Source organism: Nicotiana sylvestris, chromosome 8 (assembly GCF_000393655.2).
Source record: "Nicotiana sylvestris chromosome 8, ASM39365v2, whole genome shotgun sequence".
In the NCBI taxonomy this organism is placed as follows: Eukaryota; Viridiplantae; Streptophyta; class Magnoliopsida; order Solanales; family Solanaceae; genus Nicotiana; species Nicotiana sylvestris.
In genome coordinates, this window is record NC_091064.1 from 40,285,048 (window position 1) to 40,300,754 (window position 15,707).

Consider the following 15,707-nt stretch of genomic DNA (forward strand, 5'->3'; position numbering starts at 1 on the left):
ATCAAGATCCAAAGCCTTTCTCCCATTCGAATGTGTCAAAGTTCCCTAAAAGCCTCAAAAGGACTCCAGGCAATGCTCACACCCAAATGTTTTATCAGATTAGGACAAGTGCAGTGTGGAAGGGCCAGCCCTCAAGTGTCCAAGTTCAGAGGGAACTCAATGTCCCAAGGCAAGGCTCACAAGAGGGGGCCAGAACTTAAACACTAAGAGGGAGTGCAAGTGTAGAAAAGAATTCTGAGAGAGGGAAAGGGGAAGGGAAGCAACTACAAATAAGTACACATAGGGGTACAGGGGAACAAGGAGGTTGTAAAGAGCCAAGGGCAGGCTGTGGGCATACCCAGCAATGGTGAATGCTAGCACACCCATAAGCCTATTAGAACACACTATTAGAGGCTAGGATCCCAAAGGATCAAGCTTAATTCATGGACAATAATTTGCATATTACCATGCCTTAAGCCATAGCTCGAACACATAGGGGGCAGGGGTTTGGGATCCATAATAGAAACAGGCAGAAAGAAATCAGCATGCTAATTTAAGTGTTGAACTGTACAGAAACAATAAGTAGGCATGGATACAAAAGCAGTAAATAAACACATTGTCGTGGTGCTAAAACTTAAATCAGAACATACCAGTTTCAAAGAAACAAATAGAGAAAAGCAGTAGGTCTTATAAACAGGCCACGATGCAAGCAAATAAGAGAGAATACTATTGTGTGTAAGTGTAGTTTCAGAAGAAAACTATGAGTGAGTGATCGATTGCTTGTGCTATGAAAGAGTAGTGTATTTATAGTGTGAAAAATAGGTAGAAATAAGGTAAGAAAACAATTAATGGACTGGGGTATCAATTAAAAATCAATCAATACAAACGGGAAAACTATTTAATGGAAGAAATCAAATAAACATCTTGTGCAAAGCATGCAATTAGGGGTAAATACATAAGAAGTTACATAAGGGCAGAATTTTGAAATACATGGTTACATAAATAAGGTAAGAAAAATCAATTAGTAGCCAGTAAATCAAGGATCAGAGATTTTGTAATCACTGGTCCATGAGTGAACCAAGTCAGAAAAGCTGAAAATTTTTTAACTTAAGTTGAGTCACGGGGAAATCAGCCAACAAGGAAAGAAATCAATCAAACCTATACAGAAGGAAGTCTGAACTAATCACAAATTTGAAAGCCATTTTAGAGGGAAGTTCAGCATATATAAAGAGCATACAAACATGCTAAGCTGAAAGAAAATGACGTGTCATTGCAAAATTAGTAGATAGAAGACTACAGGAGCATGGTAGTCACATAGGTTAGCAATGTAGAAGAGAAGTAGAATCAAATAGCCTACAAAAGGTCCAGTGTAAAAGACCTTAGAAGAGTTTAGTGGAAAATCGGAATTGCGTAAAGTGACAGAGGTTGAAACAAAGATTTCGAGACTCAGTTGAGAAACAAATTAAGAAACTTGAAAGAGTTAGGGTTTCTGAAATCAGACGGTTTTAAAGATGAAGGACAAACATATCACATAGCCAATGTTCTTAAACTCGAATGAACCCCAAATTTTAGGGTTTTACCATCAATCGAGTGCCAATATGAGAGGACAAGTAATCAAGAAGAAGATACTAGTCGAAAACAAGTTCAAAGACCTCAGAAGGGAACTGGGGCCTTCGACATGCTTTTTCAGTAACGGAAATTCATGAGAAACATAGTAAAAGAGTAACATGCGAATCACAGTAGAAGAGCTCCAAGAAACATAATAGAAGAAGCTAATAAGAAACATAGTAGAAGAAGACTAATCAGAACATAGTAGGAGAAATATATAAAGAAACATGGTAGAAGAAACTAATTAAGAACATAATGGAAGAAACTTAATAAGAAACTCACAGAGAACACAGTAGAAGAAACGTAGTAAAAAAACATACAAAAGAAAAAGAAAATCAGAGAAGCCTCTAAATAACTCAGAAACCCTAGGTCGGAAAAAAATAAAGGGTTTCGAAAACATAGCTTTGAAAGAAATATCAAGAAGTCATCTAAAAACTTGGGGAAAACATAGATCTGGAACAGATCTAAAGAGATTAGAAAAACCTCAAAAGCTAGGGTTTCAGAGGAACCCAAACGGTGAGAAAGGCCTGGATCAAAGAAGAAGGAATCGAAGCCAGGCTTGAAACAGACATAGCTTGCCGGAGCAAGGCCGGAGATGGCCATAAAACTTGAATCAATGAGGCCTGGATGAAGCTTCTTCGTGGTCAGGCCATGAAACCTTAGCAAACGAGTGTGTATGCACCATGGAAGGTTGGTAGGTGGTGAGACCACCATAGATTCAGGCCAGGAGATGGCCGGAGAAGATGGATGAGACTCATCGGAGAGGAGGGGGAAGGGGAAGGTCTAGAGAGAACCAGATATAGAGAGATAGCGAGAGAGTCGGTTGAGTGAGGGAAATGAGAGGGGTTTGGGGGGGGGGGTCGTTTGGTTTAATTTAGGAAGGGTGAATGGTGGTCGTTGATCATTTTGATCAATGGCCTGGATTAAATGGGGATCCGGGCGGGTTATTCAAACGGGTTGTGGGTCGGGTAGATTTAGGATTTGGGCTGGGTAATTGGGTTTGAGATCGGGTTCAATTAGGGGTTCAAATCTGGCCAAAATTGAAATGAAATGGGCTAACATTTAAATAGCCACCTTTTTCCTTATTTAATTTATAAAAATAGTAAAATAATTTCTGGGAGTTAATTAAAGGTACTAAAATGATTAATAATACATAATTATCCAATTAAAAATACTGAATTTAATTTTATAAATATAAACACCATTAAATCTTAAAAAGGCTAATATCGCAATTACATGCCATTTAGCTTTAAAAATACTAAATAAATTTATAAAAAATATGCAAAAATTATGTTAGCTATATTTAATGAAAATATGAGAATCCAATATATGAATCACCAAAATAATAATTTTGGGAACAATTATTGGGTTTTTCTTACTAAAATAAGGCAATGAATTGATTTAAAAATCCTTAAAATTAAGAGAAAAATATTAAAACCTTGGGACATACTTATATATGCATATTCATGTTATTTTTAAAGTATTTTGCATATTAAAAATATACAGGGAAAAATTGGGTATCAACAGCTGCCCCTCTTTACCCGGGAAGGATGAAAGAGTTGTCGGGTAAAGATATGATGGCCAATTTTGACCGAACGAAAGGGTTCGAGGAGACTTAGGTTGTACTATGGTTTTTGAGCTACCTACATATACCTGGTTTTACAAGAATCAGGCCATAAGTAATTCAGGATCCGTTGGCGGAGTAGGCCTGATAGAGACTTTCAAGAACGGACACAATATTCAGGTTGGGGTGGATGGCTGAAAAGTGATAGGGATGCGGGAACTGGAGCGGGATAACTCCTGCTGAGATGACCATTGTTCGCCGGTTTACCTACAAATAAACAATACAAGCATATATTGTGCGTAAAATTAAACATGATGCAAATTCCCGTCGGACCATGAATGTTTGTCCTTGGACGGTTAGGATGACATCCTCAGACCATGGTGTCCTGGGCCATGAAGCGTATAATAAAGGATTCGCAGGCCATGAAATGATGCTCTTGGGCTATTAGAATGATGCCTCCGAACCATGATGCCTTTGAATAATGATATGCAAGGGATTAGAAAGGAAAGGGGGTCCTCAGGCCATGGCATGGTGTTCTCGGGCTATGAAAATGGTGCCTCCGAACAATGATGCCTTTGGAAAATTTGGCGATCTTTCAGCCCATGAAATGCAACAGGTGGCGATCTTTCAGCCCATGAGATGCAAATGTAGAGGTGGCGATCTTTCAGCCATGCAAATGTAGAGGTGGAAATCTTTTAGCCATGCAAACGTAAATAAGATAGCGATCTTTCAGCCAATGCAAATGTAAATAAGGTGGCGTTCTTTAGCCAATGCGAATGTAAATAAGGTGGAGATCTTTCAGCCAAGCAAATGTAGAGGTGGCGATCTTTCAGCCAATGAAAACGTAAATAAGGTGGCGATCTTTCAGCCAATGCAAATGTAAATAAGGTGGCGATCTTTTAGCCATGCAAATGTAGAGGTGGCGATCTTTCAGCCAATGCAAATGTAAATAAGGTGGAGATCTTTCAGCCAATGCAAATGTAAATAAGGTGGCGATCTTTCAGTCGTGCAAATGTAAAGGTGGAAATCTTTCAACCAATGCAAATGTAAATAAGGTGGCGATCTTTCAGCTAATGCAAATGTAAATAAGGTGGCGATCTTTCAGCCAATGCAAATATAAATAAGGTGGCAATCTTTCAGCCATGCAAATGTAGAGGTGGCGATCTTTCAGCCATGCAAATGTGGAGGGGGTGATCTTTCAGCCATGCAGATGGAGGTAAGCTTAACCTCGGAAGGCAGAATGGTAGCCTTATGCAATGCAGAAATACAGATGGAGACAGAGCTTAGTCTCGGAAGGTAGAATGGTATCCTTATGCAATGCAGAAATGCAAATGGAGACAGAGCTTAGTCTCGGAAGGCAGAATGGTAGCCTTATGCAGGAAGTAAAGGAAAATAATAATAGAATTTTCTTAGCTGATAGCGGATTGAGATATTGCGACTGTTGGGGATACTGTATCTGTCGAGGACACTGCGTGCGGATAGCAGTTGTGAGTAAGTGCAACGGTTCTGAGAGTCATATTTCTGAGCAATGTGAGTCTCGTGAGTGTATAGTATATTTGATTATTTTGCAACTCAAGTGCCTGCATCCAAAGAAAAATCGTGAGTTTTGTAATGGGGGAGGTTAGTTCGTATCCCCGTTGGCTCTGCTTGACCTGCTCGACTTGGATCTGGTGATACTGTATGTATCATTGGGGTAGCGTTGCTAAACATAGCAATTTCAGAAATAAACATGCATGATAAAAAAAGACATAAGTGTATAATCAAGAACAACTTTTAGATGAGTCGGCGACTGTGACGTGGTCCAAGACATTGCAACCTTCCTTGTTACAGAATTTTGAGGGTCCTTCTCAAAATTCTGCCCCAGTTTACTAGGTTGCTGCTTCTGACTACTGCTAGTGATGATTGGCTGAAATTAACTTCAGAATTTTAAGGGTATTCCTCAAAATTCTGCCCCAGTTTCCAATTGCGGGGGAAATGAAAATTTTGTTGACTGACCGAACCCATAGGGCTTCCTACGTATCTCCTCTTAAACGGGAATCAAGTCAGGCGTAGTTCAAATTACATCACAAAGGAAAGCATAAAGATTACACATAGTAGCGCTTGACTGCATCTGAATTGATCGGCTTTGGCCAGACTTTTCCGTCCATTTCCACAAGTATGAGAGCTCCTCCTATTAGAACCCGGTGAACCATGTACGGACCCTACCAATTGGGAGAGAATTTCTCTTTGGCTTCATCTTGATGCGGGAAAATTTTCTTTAACACCAGCTGCCCCGGTGTGAACTGTCTTGGCTTGGCTCTTTTGTTGAAGGCTATGGACATCCTGTTCTGATAAAGTTGACCGTGGAAAATTGCATTCATTCTCTTTCCATCTATAAGAGCTAGTTGCTCGTAACGATTCTTTACCCATTCTGCATCGTCTATCTTTGCTTCCTGTATGATTCTTAATGAGGGAATTTCCACCTCAGTGGGAATGACGGCTTCTGTACCATAAACCAACATATAGAGGGTTGCCCCGGTTGATGTGTATACTGTGGTGCGGTATCCCAATAAAGCAAATGATAGCTTCTCGTTCCACTAATTATGCTTCTCTATCATTTTCCTTAGTATCTTCTTGATATTCTTATTGGCGGCTTCTACTGCTCCATTCATCTGAGGTCTGTAGGCTGTAGAATTCTAGTGTTTGATCTTGGAGGTTTTACACATGGCTTTCATCAGGTCACTGTTGAGATTGGAACTATTATCAGTGATGATTGATTCCGGAATCCCGAACCGACAAACGATACGGTCACGGACGAAGTTTGCCACGACTTTCTTAGTCACTGCATTGTAAGATGTTGCTTTGACCCATTTGGTGAAATAGTTGATTACTAATAGGATAAACCTGTGCCCGTTGGAGGCGGCAGGCTCGATTGGTCCAATAACATCCATTCCCCAAGCAGCGAACGGCCATGGTGAGCTTGTTGCAGTAAGCTCGCTTGAAGGCACCTTTATCATGTCTGCATGTATCTGACAGCGGTGGCATTTTCGGACATATTGGATGCAGTCCGTCTTCGTAGACATCCAAAAGTAACCAGCATGGAGTATCTTCTTTGCTAAGACAAAATCGTTCATATGTGGGCCGCAGGTACCAGCATGGATTTCTTCTAGTACTTTAGATGCTTCCTTTGCGTCGACACACCTTACTAATCCCAAATCAGGAGTCCTCATGTATAGGATTCCTCCGCTGTGAAAGAAATTGTTGGACAACCTTCGAAGTGTGCACTTCTGAGTAGTGCTCACAAGTTCTGGGTATTCTCCTTTTGCCAAATATTCCTTGATATCATGAAACCAAGGCTTTCCATCTACTTCTTCTTCAATATGAGCACAGTAAGCTGGCTGATCATAGATCTTTACCGGAATAGGATCAATGAAGTTCTTGTCTGGATGTTGTATCATGGATGATAGGGTGGCCTATGCATCGGTGAACTCATTCTGGATTTTGGGAACATGTTGGAATTTCGTCTTTGTGAACCTCTTTCTCAATTCCTATACATGATGCAGATAAGGGAGTATCTTGGAGTTCTTGGTCGTACATTCTTCTCGGACCTGATATATAAGCAAGTCTGAATCCCCCATTACTAGCAACTCTTGAATGTTCATGTCGATGGCCATTTTGAGACCTAAGATGCAGGCTTCATACTCATCCATATTATTGGTGCACGGGAATCTGAGTTTGGCAAACACCGAATAATGCTGACCGGTTTTCGATACGAGGAGTGCTCCTATGCCAACTCTCTTGAAGTTTGCTGCTCCGTCAAAAAATATTCTCCAACCGACATAGGATTCTGCAATATCTTCTCCTATGAATGATACCTCTTCGTTAGGAAAATATGTTTTTAGGGGTTCATATTCTCCATCCACGGGGTTTTCAGCAAGGTGATCTGCTAGTGCCTGTCCTTTGATTGCCTTCTGAGTTACGTAGACAATGTCAAATTCACTCAACAAAATTTGCCACTTGGCTAGCTTTCTAGTGGGCATGGGTTTCTGGAAGATATACTTCAAAGGATCCATCCTTGATATGAGATATGTAGTATAGGCACAGAAGTAGTGCCTCAGCTTCTGAGCTACCCAAGTTAAAGCACAATAGGTGCACTCTAACAGAGAATACTGGGCCTCGTACAGGGTGAACTTCTTACTGAGGTAATAGATGGCATGTTCCTTCCTCCCCGTTTCATCATGTTGCCCTAGAACACAACTGAATGCTCCATCCAATACTGCGAGGTAGAGTAATAGAGGCCTACCTGGCTCGGGCGGGACCAAGATTGGTGATGTTGACAGGTACTCCTTGATTCTGTCGAAGGCCTTTTGGTAGTCATCACTCCATTTGGTAGCGGAATCCTTATTCAACATCTTAAAGATTGGCTCATAGATAACTGTAGATTGTGCTTTGAACCGGCTGATATAGCTAAGTCTCCCCAAGAAACTCATTACGTCTTTCTATTTCTTTGGCGGTGGCAACTTTTGAATAACTTTAACCTTTAATGGATCCAGTTCTATTCATCGGTGACTTACAATTAATTTAAGTAGTTTTCTGTCAGGGACCCCAAATGCGCACTTCGCAGGATTCAGTTTTAGGTTGTACCTTCTCAGTCTATTGAAGAACTTCCTCAAATCTTCCATGTGATTAATCGCTTTCTTGAACTTGATGATAATATCGCCTATATATACTTCGATATCCTTGTGTATCATATCGTAGAAAATAGTGGTCATGGCCCTCATGTAGGTGGCCCCAACATTTTTTAATCTAAATGACATCATCTTATAACAGTACATCCCCCACGGCGTAATGAAAGCCGTTTTCTCAGCATCTTCTTCATTAATCCATATCTGATGATACCCCGCAAAACAATCTACAAATGACTGCAACTCATGCTTGGCGCAATTGTCGATCAGGATGTGTGTGTTCGGCAAGGGGAAGTTGCCTTGGACTGGCCCGATTGAGATCACGGTTGTCGACACAGACTCTGACCTTCCCATCCTTCTTTGGTATCGGCACAATGTTGGCTAACCACGTCCGATATTCTACTACCCTGAGAACCTTGGCTTTGACCTGCTTAGTGACTTCTTCTTTGATTTTCAAACTCATATCAGGCTTGAACTTTCTGAGTTTTTGTTTTACCGGCAGACATGTCGGATCAGTTGGCAGTTTGTGTACCACAATAAATGTACTCAGACCATTCATTTCATCATACGACCAAGCGAATATGTCTTCATATTCCCTTAGATATTCTGTGTATTCCTTCTTTTCTGATGGCGATAAGTGGACACTGATTCTCGTTTCTTTGACGTTCTCTGCATCTCCCAGGTTAACAATCTCTGTCTCGTCCAGGTTGGACTTAGGTCTGTTCTTAAAGTTCTCATCTTCCTTAACAATCTCTTCCGATATTTCATCTTCCTCTAGATCTGTATCCATTTGTTGTGTTGTCTCGTTGCATGTCACAGTCATTGGTTCATCATGATAAGTAATAGTAATATTGTATAAGAAAAGTAATGAGAGAGAATAATAAGAGTAAGATTTATAGGGAAAATCGAAATGCTTTGAAAAATTCCATAACTGTCTTGAACATTGAAGATCTTATTGCGAAATTTTAAAATGCGAAAGGAAAGTCAACTAATAAAAATGAAAGATAGTGCATGATGCTTGTTCAGCCTTGCTACCCCGAGGCTTTCCGAGCTCTGATGGTTCTGATGGTACAGTTATTGAGGCATGCTCCTCTGATCACTGCATGTATGGAAGGGCCTTCCTCCCCCTCCTCCTCGAAAACAACACAACAATCTATATCATTATCTTCCAGGAACAAATTCCTTACTACTGCAAGTGCTTCCTCTTCTTCTGACCCATAGATAACATCGGCTGGCTGGAAAGTCTGCTTCAAATATGGTATTGGCTGCTCCAGCGGATAGTAAGGACCACGCTATGGTGGCGACCAGTTATTAAATTCCTTCCAAGTGTACTCATATCCCAGACCGAAGGTGGTGCCATGTTTCTTTAGTTTGATAGGCTTAGCGATTCCTTGGAGGTTCTTGCCAAGTCCCTTGCCAAGTTCGTATCTGCTCCATTTCAATATTCTTTCAATTTTATTGTCCCACCATTTGTCCTTGTATACGGCGTTGACTCGCTCGATGTGGTGATAGGTCTCCCCGCCTATCTTTCTTCTGCCTCCGATTGCTGGGATGGTCTGGTAATTGTATATATGATTGCTACCATCGTCGTGAATGATCACCTCTTGGTGGTTCCACTCAAATTTCGCCGCCTGATGTAGTGTTGATGCTATGGCCCCAAGGGCATGAATCCACGGTCGTCCAAACAACAAATTGTAAGATGCAGGCACGTCTATTACTTGAAAATCAACATTGAACCAAGTAGGCCCCATTTGCAAACACATGCTGATTTCGCCAATGGTGGACCTTTGGGAATCGTCAAAAGCTTTGACATTGATGGCCCCGTCCTTGATCTCATGCAGTCCCTTTTCCAATGTCCTGAGAGTTACCAACGGACAAATGTTAAGGCTAGACCCTCTATCAATCAGGACTCTGGTGATAAAATAATCTTCGCATTACACGATGATGCGCAACGCCTTGTTGTGACTCAACCCTTCTGGTGGCAGCTAATCTTCAAGAAAAGTGATCTTGTGACTTTCCAATACCTGCCCTACCATGTTTGCCATCTCTCCTCCGGTGATGTTGCTTGGTACATATGCCTCACTTAGTAAATTTAACAGAGCATTCTTGTGTGCCTCAGAATTTTGTAGCAAAGCAAATATGGAGATCTGCGCCGGTGTTTTGTTCAGCTGGTCGATGACTGAGTATTCCTTGGCTTGTATCTTTCTCCAAAGATCGCCTGGATCCATCTCAATGATGGGAGACCGATTGGAGGCCTGCTTGCTTGACTCATCTAGGTATTCTGGGGTATAGACCCTACCAGTTCTTGTCATACCCTGTGCGACAACAATTTCCTCGAACCTAGCCTTGCCTTTCCTCCTTCGCTCAGCTGTTTAGTCCCATGGTATAGCCTTTGTGTGTAATGGCGTCACGGCTAACATTGCTACTGGGATCGGTGTGGCTATCTTCACCTCGAACGAAGCATGTTCCTTGGGTGGTAAAACTACAACTTCGAATGGTGTGGGTGCATTTGTTGGTGACATAAATTCGACCTCAATCGGCGTTGGCATCTTTGCAGAGGATGCTGCTTCAAACTCAAGTGGCATGGACATATTTACCTCGGCGTCCCCAAAAGGCTGAATCTAGACTACAATCGGATTAAGGGTGACTATTGGCTCCTTTGGATCGTCGCCTTCTATGATCAAACCGATCGATCCCTTAGGGTCCCAATCATCCTCTATTTCAATCATGTGAACGTCTCCACTCTTACGGTCTGGCAGAGGGTTATTGCAGAAATTTGGAGCAAGTTCCCTTGCCACAATAATTTTGTTGTCAATCAGAGCCTGGATCTTGCCTTTCAGGGAGCGACATTCATTGATGGTGTGTCCTTTCATGCCGGAATGGTATGCACAAGATTTGTTTGGATTAACCCAGTGAGAAGGGTTCTCGGGGGTTATAGTAGGGATAAGGGTGACATAACCAGCAGCTTTGAGCCTCTCGTACAACTGGTCAATAGGTTCGGCAATGGCTATATAATGTTTAGGAGGTCTGCGGTCAAAATTTGGTCGAGATCTAGGGAAGTTTTGGCGTGTAGGAGGTGATTGATGGTGGGATGGTTGAGCATTGTAGGCTTGATAAACATGTGCGGGTTGGGAATATCTAGGTGAAGTAAGTTGATATGTGGGAGGTGGAGGTGATTGATAAACGGGCGGTGGAGTTTGGTAAAAGGGTGAGGGTGCTTGGTAGTTTGGAGTAGGCTGATATGTGAGTGGAGGCATTGGATAGGTTTGGTATTTGATAGGGGATTTGGTTCTCTGTGCCTTCATTACGGCACCTACGTCCTTTTTTTGGACGCACCACCAGACTGTAAGGCCTTATTGGTAGCTTGCAAGGCTTCAAAGTTTGTAACCATACCACTTTTGATGCCTTCTTCGATCCTTTCTCCCAACTTGATAATGTCGGAAAATTTGTGGCTCTCAATCATCATCAGTCTTTCATAATACTATGGGGCCTAAGCCCGGACAAAGAATTTGTTCATCTGTTCCTCTTCTAAGGCAGGTCTGACCTTAGCAGCTTCGGACCTCCAGCGAGTAGCATACTCACAAAACGTTTCTGTAGGCTTCTTCTTTAGATTTTGAATGTAGAACAAATCCGGTGCATTTTTCGTGTTGAACCTGAACTTGTTCATAAAGTCGGATGCCATGCTTACCCAGTTTGACCATTTCTTTGGATCCTGGCTGATGTACCAAGACAAAGCATATCCTTTCAAGTTTCTCATGAAAAGTTTCCTGTGGATTCGCCCGTTTTTCCCTACTCCAACCAACTTGTCACAGTACGTTCTCAGATGGACCCTTTGATCTACTGTACCATCAAACATTTCAAACTTCGGAGGTTTGTACCCCTGGGCAGTTCAACATCGAGTTGTATGCAGAGATCTTCATGGTTCAACCCTTCAATCCCCTTACTTCATTCGACACCCTAGATCCTGCTGGTCAATTTCTTAAGTTCTTCAGCCAGATTCCTGATGAGTGAGTCTTTGTCATCAGACTCGGGTGTGCTTGAGATGGGTTGGGTGGAGTGTGGCATGGTCCCCACGTAGATAGGGGTGTTATGATGGGTGTGAAAGTGGTCATTTGTGGAGTTTAAAGGTTCTGGGATGAGCAGTGGAGTATTGTTGGAGGTGTGGCAAGTGTTGCAGTGGTGGTGAGGAGCGGGATGGTTTCGTGGCTTTGGGATATTCTGGGGAGGTGTAGAGTTCTGAGCATTTGGGAATTAATGTCGGAAGTGGTGAGGGAAAATGACAGATTCACCATATTCCGAACCTGATCAAGTTCTAGTTGGAATTTCAGTAGCTTTTGTTCGAGTTGGGATGCACTTTCCTTGGAAACCTGAGTACCATGAGTGACCTCGACCCGTTCAGTTAAGTTCTCCTTTCTGGTGTTGTCCAAATCTTCCATCTTCCCTTTGTTCTTGTTTCTGATAGGACTAAGAGGAGGAGTGGGTGGAGGGCCCCTGGATCTCGTTGAATAAGATGATGTTGCCAGAGTGCACGAACTAACCTTTGCGGAGGGGAATAAACAAAAAGTAAAAACAAAAAGGTAACAAGTCAGTGAGGATTATAAGAAAATGTTGCGATATTTAAACACATAGTGCAAGAATGTAAATCGTGTCCTATTTGGGAGCCTCTTTGTGCCCGGGTAGGCATAGCGACAAGTTGATTTGGAGAACTTAGAATGCTAAATACCTCATTTTATTGATAAAATGTAGACGAATCCCAAATCGACCCTAAATAGCATGAATCAAAAATGTCACTAACGGTCATTGGCCTTATTACATTTCAAAAGAAAAACTCCTATCTATTTGGTCCCGGAAGGACCTTCCCCAGACTCAGCATCTTTGGCTCCGTCAAACAGCTTTCCTAACTCGCGAACTCCCAGCAATAGGTAGTCTATGGCTAGATGTTCACCCTCATTTCCCTCAGCATTTTGGCAATCCTCGATCCTTTTGAGGAACTTCCTTTCTAGCTCCACTATGCCTCACTCAAAGTATCCCAATTGCTTGTTGGCACTGATAGCCATGTATTTCCACTCCTCGATCAGCTTTTGGTTGGCTTCTTGTATCTCACGGTGCTCGCTTTCACAGTCCCGGATCCTCTTGCGCAGTTGATTATATTTGACCTGTGCCTCGGCCCTCTCATCTATGATCCTATGGCCCATAGCAAGTCCTGGCTGACCCAAACCATTGTGATTAGATTCCAACCAGCCTGAATAGTATGGAGTACAACCAGCATGGTATCTGTCTGGTTCGATAGTGTCTCTTCCCATGATGATCTTGAAATGCCACATATGCTGAGCTTGGCACTTATAAAGACTGTCATCATCTTGGAAGTCAGCTCGGAAGTGGCTCATCTTGTCTACCCTTGGTATAACCTGCTTCCTACTAGCCTGTCTCATAACTCGGAAAGGGACATAAGGGTAGGTTCCTGTCAGACCAATTAATATCAAAAATTGCGCATCCCTGGATCGGACGATGAACTCCTCAGTAGGGAACCACTCGAACATCCATTGTAATTGATCCTCAGTTAGATTTTCAAACAACTCTAACCATCCCTTGACGTCTTCTGGCTGGGCGAACATGTTGGGCATGTAGTTCATTTGTTTCGGATGATGGAAAGCGATATGATCGTCCCAATATCTTCACTTAATTTCATGTCGGTATTCACCCTTTTGGAGATGCTCCATGAGCCAAGGCTGAAGTCGTAAATTGTAGCCCTCGAAGCGTTTGGCTCCTCGTTGACACTTCTCTAAGGCTCGGTATATCTCCGCAATAATCATGGGCACAATGCTGAATGGTTGCCCACCAATTCCATCCATTAGAGTTTTGGTTACCATAGCTAGCCTGGTGTGGATCATGGCTTTCTTCATTGGAAACACTATCATCCCCAGGAAGCAAAATATGAATACAAAGACTCTTCGGTGAATATGCCCCAATGATGTGAGGGCAAACTCGTCAGGATACATATGGTAAGATTTGTTGTGATCGTACCTCTCGTACAAATAATTAAAGGAAATATACGACTTTTTCAAGCATGTCAAGTTTGGATTCTTCTTTAGACCCATCATTTTGAGGAAACCTCTACCCTTGCGATTTTCTAGCATTAACAAATCCGGAGTTTCCCATGGTATACCAGCTAATCCTCCTATTTCTTCCAGCAGGGGCATCATCTCAATGTCACCGAAGCGGAACACAGACCTATCACAATCCCAAAACAGAGTAGCAGCTTCTATGATCTTGTTGTTAGGTTGGACTTCCAGAAGAGAATGTAGATTTTCTAGGTATTTCCGGACAAGAGTCTGATTGCTGGAATAAGATCCTCCCACCAGCTTAGAAATTTTGGGTGGATGTTGGTGACCATGCCGAATATGGGGACTTCGTGCCTCATATTTCTGCAAGACAAAAGGGTTAGGCCCTTATCCCCACCAGACCTGACTATTAAATATCAATAATTGGCATAAAAAATTTAGTTCTCCAAATAAATTCACAGAACGTGATGGTGTCCATTTGGATTTTAGGGAAACCTAGTGGACTTTGGACAAGGCTATCTTAAAGAGTCAATATGTGGACAACATAACTGGTACCCTTGAGCAGATAACTCAAGGGGGAAAGGCACGGAACCGTCGACTACACCGTTGATCGACTGGTTTTACCGCAAATATGCCTTTTCCGAATTTAAATGGGTCATAATATCGGAAGAGCGCAACCACTCATTATAAGCGTTGCTATGGTATTTTGTTTGGCACGAGTGGAATATAATGTTGAGCATGATTATGCAACAATTAAAGCAGGTTGTCACGTATTTGCATGTTAGGAAAGAAGTAAATACACCAGCAGAGTCACAACACTGTCGCGCTCCCTTTTTCTCGCGAAATCGGGTTTATGACATTTAGGAGGATGACTCATTCCCTTTTGGGAATTTGGGTTTGCATTTGAAGAGTCGTCACTTAATGATTAAGGTGCATTAGGACACCAAGAAGGTTTGATTTGAGTAACTAGAGATTGGGTAAGGGCTTGAAATTATTCCAAGGGGAAGGTGTTAGGCACCCCTCAGAATCCACTAGTGTGGTTCTCGGCCAGACTATTATTGTGAATTTAGGTGTAAATAACATATAGGAAAATAAAATTTCAAATAAGAGGGGATTTTCACATAATGGTTACAAATAAAATTGGAAAGAACTAAAAGGAAGCTGATTTTCTTAAAAGAAATAGTTTGAAATCTTTAGAAGAAACAAAGAAACAAAAGGGAAAAAGGGGGTCCTAGGTTTATTAATAATATGGATCACCCCACACAACATCCGGTAATAACTCCTCAGTGAGGGGCTACACGAGACGTTATCGCGTGGTCATCATATCCATATCTACCCTTTCCCACCCCGTTGAGGTATTAAGTGCGAAATAGTCTCGATTACTTATTGCATGTTATTACCCGTCCCAATCCTATCAGTCCGGAGGCATTTAGGACTACTGATCCTAAGAGGGAGGGATATTAGGCTTATTTGTAGTTTCAAAGGTAAATTTCTAAGGAGGCATACAAAAACATGTATAGCAAGTTGGTGAAAGCACATAACAAGTAAAAGTCTCAAATATACCCCCTCGTACAAAGAAAGCACATAATTAGCATGACTTTCACATATTATTTATGGTCTGAGAAAGAACTTAAAGGTTGAGGCAGACTGATTTGTTACATAATTCAGATAAGAAGCCCGAATCACGCCTGCCTGATGGTTGTAGTTAATAACACAGATTCAGTTTATAACTTTTATCCTAAGGCTTGCCTAAGTGTCGTACAAGGATCCTATAGGCATGGTATCTATTGAATTCAGGAAAGCCATGAAATAATAAGGTCTCAAAAATAA